The sequence below is a fragment of the Nannospalax galili genome, unplaced genomic scaffold, assembly GCF_000622305.1.
Source record: "Nannospalax galili isolate Female #2095 unplaced genomic scaffold, S.galili_v1.0 scaffold907, whole genome shotgun sequence".
NCBI classification, from domain to species: Eukaryota; Metazoa; Chordata; class Mammalia; order Rodentia; family Spalacidae; genus Nannospalax; species Nannospalax galili.
In genome coordinates this window covers 927543-939050 of record NW_008357958.1, presented here as the reverse complement: position 1 = coordinate 939050, position 11508 = coordinate 927543, and the positions used below count along the sequence as shown (strand labels likewise).

At 39.4% G+C, this 11508-nt stretch overlaps 1 pseudogene; it reads left to right on the top strand.

Annotated features, from left to right (window-relative positions):
* Nucleotides 1-257: 257 nt before the first annotated feature.
* Nucleotides 258-2213, top strand: LOC103752275 (annotated as a pseudogene).
* Nucleotides 2214-11508: the final 9295 nt, after the last annotated feature.

Here is an 11508-nt window from a genome sequence, read left to right as displayed (position 1 = left end):
GTTTGATTCCCAGAACCCATGTTGGTTGGGCAGATTACAACCAACTATAACTCCAGATCCAGGGATATTTGATGCCTCTGGTCTCCACAGGCACCTGCACTCACGTGTACACACCCACATGCACACACACATACACACACACACACACACAATTAAAAAACAATCTTTTTAAAAAAAATAAGAAAAAAATCTTTTAAAAAGAGGCAGGTAGTTCGAATAGATTTTAGAAAACTTAACTGTACTTTTCAAAAAAAGATATGCGGTAAGTAGGATGAAAAAGTAATGAGTCAGAGGTGGTGGTGCATGCCTTTAATCCCAGCACTCGGGAGGTGGAACAGGCAGATCTCTGTGAGATTGAGGCCAGCCTGGTCTACATAGCGAGTTCCAGGCCAGTTGGGCTACAGGGAGAGCTCATCTCAAAAGGACCAAAAAGGAAAAAAAAAGTATGAGATAAATAAAAGAAAAATATATATCATGCAAACAGCTGCAAAGAGGAAGCTGGTATACCCATAAGAACCACAGTCAAGATAGGGAGGAATCATAGGAGACAGGTATTATCGAGGGGGAAATGGGGAAAATGAAGCTACTTTAACTGGGGAGGGAGGAGGAAGGGTTAGACAGGGAGAGAGGAGATATAAATAATGCTTAGCTGGTGTGAAAAACCAGAGGGAAATGTATTAGTTCAAAAGCCTACTGAAAAAATACACATGGTGAGAACATGTATAGCTGAGGTCTCTATAACAAGAAACACAGTGCTACACAGGAAGAGCCTCCCTTCAAGTTGTTGGTCCTGGTAGTCCAAGAGACTCCAAAATTACACAGGCTACTGCCACAGCCCTTGATTATCTCCTGGAACTTGAAGGTAAGACACCATTCCTGAAGACTAGCTCTCATAGTTCTAGAGGACACTATGCAAGCTGCTAAGAGAGAAAAGCAATCAGTGGTCCAACTCCAGCTTCAAAGCCTAATAATCATAAAAATGACTAGCACAGTAAACTTTATTGATGCAGTATGGCACTTTTAGCTTGGGGGCAATCAACAGCTATCTAATTGGACTTAAAGCCTTCTCAATGGGAGGGAACTTGTGTTTCTGGAGAGGTCATAGATCCTAGAGAAAACCCTGCCTCTTTCATATCCTTAGACAAACAATTTCTTACTGCATGCTAAATATGGATCCTTATATTTACAGAAAAGTATAACATTTGTCACTCATCAAAGAAGCTTCTTTTTGCAACAGATGGAGACTATTGCAGAGTTCCACAAGTGGTCACACACAGAAAACAAGTGTCTGAGGCATGCCTAGCCATAGGTGGTACATCTACAATGGAATCTCTACATTAGAACATAGCAGAAAAGGGTGGGGGCGGTTGAGAGAACACTAATGCATTTCTCAACTCTCACCATTGAAGCTTCTTCATGCAACAGAGTACTATGCACACAGAAGGTCACAACTGGCCAAAGTGTAGCGAATAAGAGACTGCAGAGTGTAGGTCCCTGGACAGGACTCCTTTATTATATTTCACCCACCCAGGGCTCAGGGACTATTGCAGAAGACCGGGTGGAACCTGAAGCACCCACCACACCCAGCATTGTCACCAACACATTCTACAACGAGCTGCCTGGGGCCCTGAAGAGCACCCCATGCTGCTCACCAAGGCCCCTCTGAACCCCAAGGCCAACCGTGAAAAGATGACCCAGATCATGTTTGAGACCGCCAACACCCCAGCCATGGACATAGCCATCCAGGCTGTGCAGTCCCTGTACGCCTCTGGCTGTACCACTGGCACTGTGATTGACTCCAGCGATTGGGTCACCCACACTGTAACCATTATGAGGGCTATACTCTCCCCTACACCATCATGCATCTGGACCTGGCTGCCAGGATCTGACAGGCTACCTCATTAAGATCCTGACCCAGCGTGATGACAGCTTCACCACCATGGCTTAGCGGAAAATCCTGTGTGACATCGAGGAGAAGCTGTGCTACACCACCCTGGACTTCCAGCAAGAGATGGCCACCAGTGCATCGTCCTCCTCCCTGGAGAAGAGCTGTGAGCTGCGGGATGGCCAGGTCATCACTGGCAACAAGTGCTTCTGCTGCCAGGAGGCACTCTTCCGGCATCGCAGACAGGATGCAGAAGATCATTGCTCTGACTCCAAGCACCATGATAATCAAGATCATGGCTACCCCTGAGTGCAAGTGCGTCTTGTGAATCTGCCACTCCATCCTGGCCTTGCTGCCCCACTTCTAGCAGATGGGGATCAGCTGGCCACTCCATCCTCCCCCGCAAATGCTTCTAGGCGAACCGTTACTTACTGAATGAACTGTTACACACTTTCTTGTTTTTAATTGCATAAGATTCCCTCTCTATGCATAAGATTCTTTTTAAAAAATATTTTATTTATTATTTTTATTTTATGTGTATGAGTGTATAGCTTGCATGTGAGTGCCCCCGTGTCGTGCAATATTGCCACGGAGGTCACAAGAGGGCTTCAGATTCCCCTGGAACTGGAGTTAAGGACGGTTTGTAGCCGCCATGTGGATGCTGGGAATCGAACCCAGGTCCTCTGCAAGAGCAGTCAGTGCTCTTAACCACTGAGCCATCTCTCCAACACCATAAGATTCTTTTTAAAAAAAATTGTTGAGCTTTTGTAATTTCATACAACAGTTCTTAATTAAATATAGACCCCCTACCCTACCCATGCCCTCCCATCCCCCGACTGGGCCTCATGTATTCTGCCATACATGTTAAGTCCTATTCAGTCAAGCATTTGTACCCAGATGTCCTTCAGTTACATCCTTTCTTGACAAACTTAAGTTGCCCTGAAAGTAATAAATAAATAAATAATAAATAAAAATAAAAATTTTAAACTGAGACAGTATCGGCATGGCTTCATTTGGTTTTGGTTTTGGTAATTTTTTTTAACGTTTTTTGTTGTTGTTGTGTGGGCACTTTTAACTCAGGATTTAACTACTGGAACTGTGCACAGTTGGAGCAAGCATCCCCAAGGTCTACAATGTGGTTAGGACTTTGATTGTCTATTATTTGTTTGTTTGTTTGTTTGTTTGTTTGTTTCAAATAGTTACTCCAAGTATCCTTGGTTACAGAAAGTCCCTTCCCAAAAGCCACCCCCAACTCCCAAAAGGAAGATGACCCAGTCTGCACAGGGGAGGCAACAACATTGCTTTTTGTGTAAAGCAGGTACTGAAATATACTTTTAAATATTCTGCCTTCACACTTTTTTATTTTTGAATGGTCAGCCTTCTTGACCCCCTTTTTCGTTCCCCTCAGCTTGTGATGTTTGAAGGCTTTTGGTCTTCCTGGGAGTGGGTTGAGGTATGAGGTCACCAGGGCTTGCCTGTATACTGACTTGAGACCAGTTTAATAAAAGTGTACACCTTATGAACAGAGGAAAAAACACAAAATTAAGTAGAGTCTTTTAAAACTCATTATTTGGTTTTAGAGTTACATATAGTATTTTTGGCTTTTTAAGTAATTGTCATATAAGGTAACAAAATATTATCTGTGGATAAAACCTTTAAAAATACATAGTTTCTACATAAAATATAATAAATACATACAATTTCTGATAACATTCTAGAATAAATTAGTATTTACTGACTCATATGCATGGGGAAAACCTTATATGAAAAAAAAATCAATGGTAATTGAGTGGAGACAATGAAGAACGGGTTTTAGTTAAGCATCCCTAAAAGCATAATTTAACAAAACACTTATGGAGTATTTAATATGGGAAAGGCAAGGTCTGAAGACTGATCACACCAATATGAAGACACAGCTCTTGCCCTTAGGGACCAAAGCCAAAAAGCAATAAATGGCATATGGTAGTGGTTTTATCTCTTTGTTACTCAATCAACAACATTTTGTGTTTATAAAATATGCATTTTTGGTCCATTTTCTGTGACAGAAAATATAATACCATAGATTGGGTAAGTTATAAAGAAAAGAGTTTAGGCCAGATGTGGTGGCACACAACATGTGCTCTGCAGAGGCAGACAGATCTCTATGAATTTGAGGCCAACCTGATCTACATAGAGAGTTCCAGGCCAGTCAGGGCTACATAGTGAGACCCTATCTTAAAAAAGCAAAAACAAAAACAAAACAAACAAAAACAAAGAAAAGAGATTTATTTTAACTCTAAGTTCTGGTTCAAGGTCCAGGGGTCATTGTTTGGTAACAGCCTTCTTCGTTGGTAGAGCCCAGGGACACCACAGGGCATTCACTGGTGCCAGCCAGTTTGCTTCTCGCTGAGGGCCCTCTCTTATTTATTGGTGGTCACTTTCTTGCTGTATTTTTACAGGGAGGAAAGCAATCATATTTCTATACATATTTCTATAGTATCTTCTCACAATGGCCATTAATCTTAACATGAGGGTTTCACATCATTAACTGTCTCCCACAACACTCCCTTCCAAGTAATACCACAGTAAGGATAAGTGTTTCAACATAGAAATTTTGGGAAAACACAACATATCAATTTGGGAGGAAACACAACCATTCAGTTCATTAGTATTATGGGTGCACTTACATACATGCAGGCAAAACACTCATACACATAAAATTTTTAAAAATTAAAAATAAACTGCCCTTGTGCTGCTTATTTTCCATGCTACCTTCCCTGATGGAGCTAATCTAGCTAGCTCTTGGGCATTCTGCTTTAGAGCAGTGCTTCTTGGACTCTAATGTTCAGAAGAATCATCTGAACCTCTTGATAGAATGAAGATTCTGATTCACCCAGTAGAGGGTTGGTGGGGCTGAACCAGAAGACAGAACTTGGTAACTTATCCAAAATGAATCAAAAAGAGACAAAGAGAAAATATAAAAGAAATGTCAAGCAAGAGGCAAGGAGCACAGAGTGAGAAGAGATACATGAAATCAGAGGATAGATGGAGAGAAGAGGGAAAATTTGATGAGGCAGCAATAAAGAGAAATGAGGGCAAAAACCTTTCAGAATTGATGATAGAGAATAATTCATAGATTTATTATGTCCAGTAAGTTTCCAAGCCTAGACATATCATAGTAATGGCAACGCACCAAAGACAAAATGATCTTATATGCAATAGGAGAGAAAAGTCTTATTACCTTTAAAAGGAAAAACAGTGAACAGGTAGTTCAATATTCAATAACAATGGAAGCCAAAAGACCTAGGAAAAATATATTCATTTGCTGAAAAAATAATTATCAATCAATAATTGTGTATTGAAGAAAAATATCTTTAGATAGAGACAAAGGGGAAAATCAATTTGAGAGAAATTGGCAATGTTTGCTATCAGCAAAACTTCATTTAAAGAAAAATCTAGAGCATGTACTTCAAGTAGAAGGTAAATAATCACAGATGGAAGGTTTGACATTCAGCTAAGTTTGCAGATTTGGTTAAAATTAAGGAAACAACATTCATGATAAAATAAAAATGACAGTCTTTCATGAAACTCAACAAAAATGATGGTTGCCTTATTTGACAATAACACAAGACAGAGCATATAAACAAGGGATGGTGTTTAGATAACAGTAAAATGTTCTAAGGATTTTACATGTTTAAGAAAAAGATAAAGATTTTAATTAGGGAAATGGAGAGGTGGCTTGGCAGTTAAGAACACTGGCTGCCCATGCAGAGTACCAATGTTTGATTCCCAGCACCCATGTGGGAGCTAACAACTATCCATAACTCCAGTTCCAGGGGATCCATCACCCTCTTCTGACCTCTGTAGGTATTGCATGACATGGGTGCGCTTACATACATGCAAGACATACTTTTATACACATAAAATAAAAATAATAAAGAAAAGATTTTAAAAGATTTTAAGTAGTACCTGATTGTGATGTAGCATTCAAAAGCTAATTGTAGAATAACTGTCAAAATAAAAATAAAGTACAGAATTTCCTAACAAATGCGGAGGGGATGAGTAAGAAAATACATTTGATTGATACAGAAGTAAAAGGAACAAAACACCAAAAGGACAAGTTTAATCACTAAATAAAATTGTCATAACAAGAGACTGGAGAGATGGCTCAGCGGTTAAGAGCACTGACTGCTCTTGCAGAGGACCTGAGTTTGAATCCCAGCACCCACATGGTGGCTATGAACCATCTTTAACTCCAGTTCCAGGGGAATCTGAAGCCCTCTTCTGACCTCTATGGCATTGCAGGACATGGGTGCACTCACATACATGCAGGCAATACACTCATACACATAAAATAAAAATAATAAATAAAATATTTTTAAATTTGTCATAACAAATTTACCAGTAATTTAAATAACTATAAGGCACAAATATCAACTATCACAATGATGAACATACATAGACTGATTTACAATATTAATTTATAATTAATTAATGATAGACTAGATATACACTAATTATACACAAGACCTTAAAACACTGATTTTTAAGAAGACACAGAAGACTTAAATAGATGGATATATTGTGTTCATAGACTGGAAAATTTCATAAGTATTAATTCTCTCCAGATTGGTCTATAGTTTACACAGACCTATGCAAGCTTATGGTAAAATCTATATAAAAAGGCATAGAACCTTAAATACCTAAAGCAATCTTGACAAAAAAAGTAGAAGAAATTATTCTTATTAACCTTCTAACATAATCATACATTATAGATAAAGGAATAGATTTATAAATCAATGGAACAGAATAGAATACTCAATTGAACCATACAAATATGATAAATTGACTTTGAAAAAATATTTGTTTTATTTATTTATGTGTCTATGCTTATGTGAGTGTATGTGCAAGTATGTAGAAGTGTACATGCCTGTACACAGAGGCCAGAAGAGGGAATTGTAATGCTCAGAGCTGGAGTTACAGGCTTTAGCAGGATGCCTGGTTTGTTATCAGAGTGGTGGGATACAAACTCAGGTCTTCAGGATTGTATAGAAAGCACTCTTAACTACTAAGCCCGTCTCCCCATTCCTCTAGTGCACTGACTTGACAAAGATGTAAAAGCAATTCAATGGAGGGCTTACAAACTTTAAAACATTATCATACTGAAACAACTGTATATTCATAAGGTGAATAAGAACTCAAACCTAAATTACTTCAAAATGGATCACAAACCTAAATGCAAAATAGAGAAGAAAATTGCCAGGATCTGAAGCTATACCAACAGTTCCTGTACTTGATATTAAATGCATGATCCATACAAAGAAAAATAAAGTAGATATCATTAAAATAAAAAATGCTTTTTCAATGAAAACCCACATGAAGGTGAAAAAATTAACTACAATAGCAAGAAAATATTTGCAAGTCGTATGTCTTAATTCATTTATATTGCTATAACAAAATACTCAAGACTGAGTATTGTAAAGAATTTAATTTATTTCTTATAGCTCTGAGAGATAAAAAGCCCAAGATCAAGACAGCAACACTTAACATCTTAGCAAAGTTCAATCGGAATTGGAGAGATGGCTTGCGGTTAAGAGCACTGGCTGCTCTTGCAGATCCAAAGTTTAGTTCTCAGCACCCACATGTGGCTAAGTACTGTCTATAACTCCAGTTCCAGGGGATCCAATGCCCTCTTCTGAACTCTGTGGGCAATGGATGACAAAGGTGCACTTAAATACATGCAGGCAAAACACAAAAATAAATTTAGAAATAAATATATAAGTAAATAAAAGTCCTGCCTGGTCTATATCATACCCCCTCCCAACAAGCCTCAGGGACCATCATGGAAAAGGGTAAAAAAGATTCTAAGAGCTAGAGGTCAGAGAGAGCTGCTGCAAAACTGCCTTCTAGACATGACAGAGCCATTGTACTCATGAACTCATGGCAGCTGTGGTTGCCTGGATAAGATCAAGCCAGTCAATATTCTAGCATGGAGGGGAGAGGTACTCATAAGCCCCCACATCTAGCTGTTGGCTACTAACAATTGATAGCTGCTAAGGGAAAGAGAGTTTTCTTTAAGGGTGTGATCCCTAGTAGGTCACCCATGCTCCAAAGGATGGCTCCACATCCATGAGTATATGGACAGCACAAATTTGACTCAGTGGGTTATTGAAACAAACAAAATGAGAATATGAAATGGGGATGGGGCATAAAGGAGACATCTGGGAGGAGTTATGGTGATTAGTGGGGGTGAATATGATCAAAATGTATTATATGCATGTAAAAAATTCTCAAGAAATTAATAAAATATTACTTTGAGTTTTTTTTGGGGGGGGGGAGGCACGGAGTTACCCTACTGTAGCTTCAGCTGACCTAGAACTTACTATGTAGACCAAGCTGACCTCCATCTCACAGAGCTCTGCCTGACTCTGCCTCCCAAGTATGGGGATTAAATGTGTGCACCACTTTTCCCAGCTAAAACATTACATTTTTCAAAAGTTCAGTCCATTTCCAAGATGAAGCCTTGCTGCTGTATCCTTTGGAAAGGACAGATATGTCTTCACATGCTGATGAGAAGGATGAAAGGCCCTAAGATAGGTCTCTCTAACTAGGCATTTATCTATTCATGTGGGCAGAAAAATTTAATCACTTTTCAAAGGGCTCCACATCTTAATATTGCCACAATGGAGATCAAGTTTAACACGTGACTTTTTGTGGGGATAGATGCCACCTTTCAAACCATACTACCACATACCCAACAAAGGACTAAGTATGCAGAATATTTTTAAAATTCCCCAAACCCCAACTAGAAGTGGACGAAAACATCACGGACACCAAAGAGGACATGCAGATGAAAAGCAAGCCTCTGAAAAGATGATCAGTATCGTTGGCCATTAAGAATTAAAATCACAATGAAATACTACTATATACAAATCAAAATGGCTAACAGCGCACCAAGGCGGCAAGATGGCTCAGCAGGCAGGGCCCGGCGACCTGAGTTCGGAACATGCATGACGGAAAGACAGAACCAGCTCCAGCACATGCACATATACACACTAAAACAAATAAATGTGGAAAATAACAATAGCACACCAAATACTGGCAAAAATGCAGAGAAACTAACTTATTCATATGTTACTGATGGGAATGTAAAATAATACAGCCATTCCACAACCATTTGGCAACTAACAAAACCCTGGAGATGATTGCCAAAAAAAAGGAAATAAAATTGCTTTTATACAAAAACCTAAACAAACATGAATGTACAAAGCAGCTTTATGTGTAATCAATAAAAGCTAGTATCAATAAGTAAGTGGTTAAGTTATGGCAATAAAATGGGCAGACTGTTCATACACACAACTTGAAAGAGTCTCTACAGGGTTGTACTGAATGGGAGGGAAAAGCCAATCCCAAATGTTATATACTGTCTGACTCTGGACAAAATTTTTGGAATGACAATACTTTTTAAGTAGAGGACAGATTACAGTTAGCAAAATGGTCTACACACTTGTGTCCTCCCTAATTCTTATGTGGAAACCTAATTGTGCTAGTATGTCTTTTCAAATGGGAATTGAGTTCACTGATACCTCAAATTATTATTGAAAATTGTATATTAACCCCTGTAATGGCCTTGAATTGCAATGTTTGGTGCCTTCTTGGTTTTCGATGCCTAACCACTGCCTTAGCATCTTTTTATAGCCTTTTGGATGTGCTTATCATTCTCTTCCAAGCCTTCCTTCCAGAATTCTGTTTCAAGCCTTCCTTCCAGAATTCTCTATAGCACTGGCTTGGTGGATATGCATTGCATAAGTCTGCTTTTGTCATGGAAAGTATTTCTTTCTCCTTTCATATGACAGATGTGTTGGGTATAGTAGTCTGAGTTTGCAGTTGTGATCTTTCAGAACTTAATATACATCTTTCCATGTCTTTCTGGCTTTTACAGTTTCCATTGAAAAATCAGCTATTATTCTGGTGGGACTATCTTTGTAGTGACTTGGCCCTTCTCTCTTGCCACTTAATGTACTGTTTTCTGAATATTTAGTATTTTGACTATAATGTAACATAGGGAGCTTCTTTTCTGGTTCTATTTGGTGTTCTGTATGCCTCTTGTATCTGGATAGTTATCTCTTTTCCTAGATTTGGGGAATTTTCTTCTATGATTTTATTAAAAATACTTTCTTAGGACCAGGCGTGGTGATGCACACCTTTTATCCCAGCACTCGGGAGGCAGAGGCAGGTGGATCTCTGTGAGTTCAAGGCCAGCCTGGTCTACATAATGAGTTCCAGGACAGCTGGGGCTACAGGGAGACCCTGTCTCAAAAAGACCAAAAAAAAAAAAAACTTTCTTAGTCAAATTAGGTAGCTGTTGATTGCCCCCAAGACAAAAGTGTTACTACTGCGTCAATGATGTATGCTGTGCTGGTTATTTGGTTTTGAAGCTAGTTTGGTTTTTCTTCAGCATTTCTATCTCTTTGTTGAATTCTATTTTCATATCCTGAATGACTTTTTTGTTTCATTCAAATGTTTTTGTTTTGTGAAATTTATTCAGGATATTATTCATATCACTTTGAATTCAATCAAATTTGTGTCTTCTGAGATATTTGAATATATCTATAATCATTCTTTTGAATTCTTTAGAATTTCATCTAAGTCACTATCATTGTGGCCATTGCTATAGGATTCGTGATTTTTAGAGGAGACATTTCTTCTTCGCTTTTCATGTTACTAATATTCTACATTGAGCTTTGTCCATCTGGAGTTAGTTCACTGGATAAAGTTTTCTGGCACATGTGAGTTGACTGAGCACTTACTTCAGTGTGAGGTTGTCCCTCTGCCTTGTAGATCTGAGCTCAACTCAGTGTTGCTTAAAGTTCAGTCAGAGACACTATTAATTTATGGACAGGGTAGCTGGAGGCAAGCTCAGCTCAGACAGGGAACATGCATTCTGACTTCATAAACCAGAGTCAGTGTAATGCATTGTCCAATGTAGTTGGTTGTCCAGGGGCAGTGGTTTCATGTGTCTTCTCATCTCAAGAGTGGGGTTTGCACAGTATTGTGGCAGTTTCAGTTGGGTCTGGGGATCCCGAGACTTCCACTAGCCAGGGTGTACAAGGAACATTGTGTGTGTGCTTCAGGTGTGGGTATGTATCCTCTTGCTTCTGTAAGAGAGGAGTGTGCCTAGCATCAGGGTGTGCACTGCAGGTAGGGGGAGAGGGTCGGGCTCCTCAGCTTTCACCCTTCAGGGCTGTGCATGGGATGGAGGAAGTTGCCATGGGGCAAGAGTTCCCAAGAATTCTTAGTTTACTTTCTATTGCTGTGATTAAATACTCTGACCAAAAATAAGTTGAGGAAGAAGGGGTTTACATGGCTTTCACTTCCACATCACAGTTGAAGCCAAGGTAGGAACTCAAACAGGGCAAGAACCTGGAGGCAGGAAATGAAGCACAGACCACGGAGGAATGCTGCTTACTGGTTTGCTCCTTTGGCCTGTTTTCGGTCTGCTTTCTTGTACAACCCAAAACCACCTGTCCAGAGGTGGCACCACCCACAGTGGGCTGGGCCCTCCCACATCACGCAACAATCAAGAAAATGCCTCACAGACACGCCCACAGACCAATCCTATAGAAAAAATTCTTGGGGCTCCC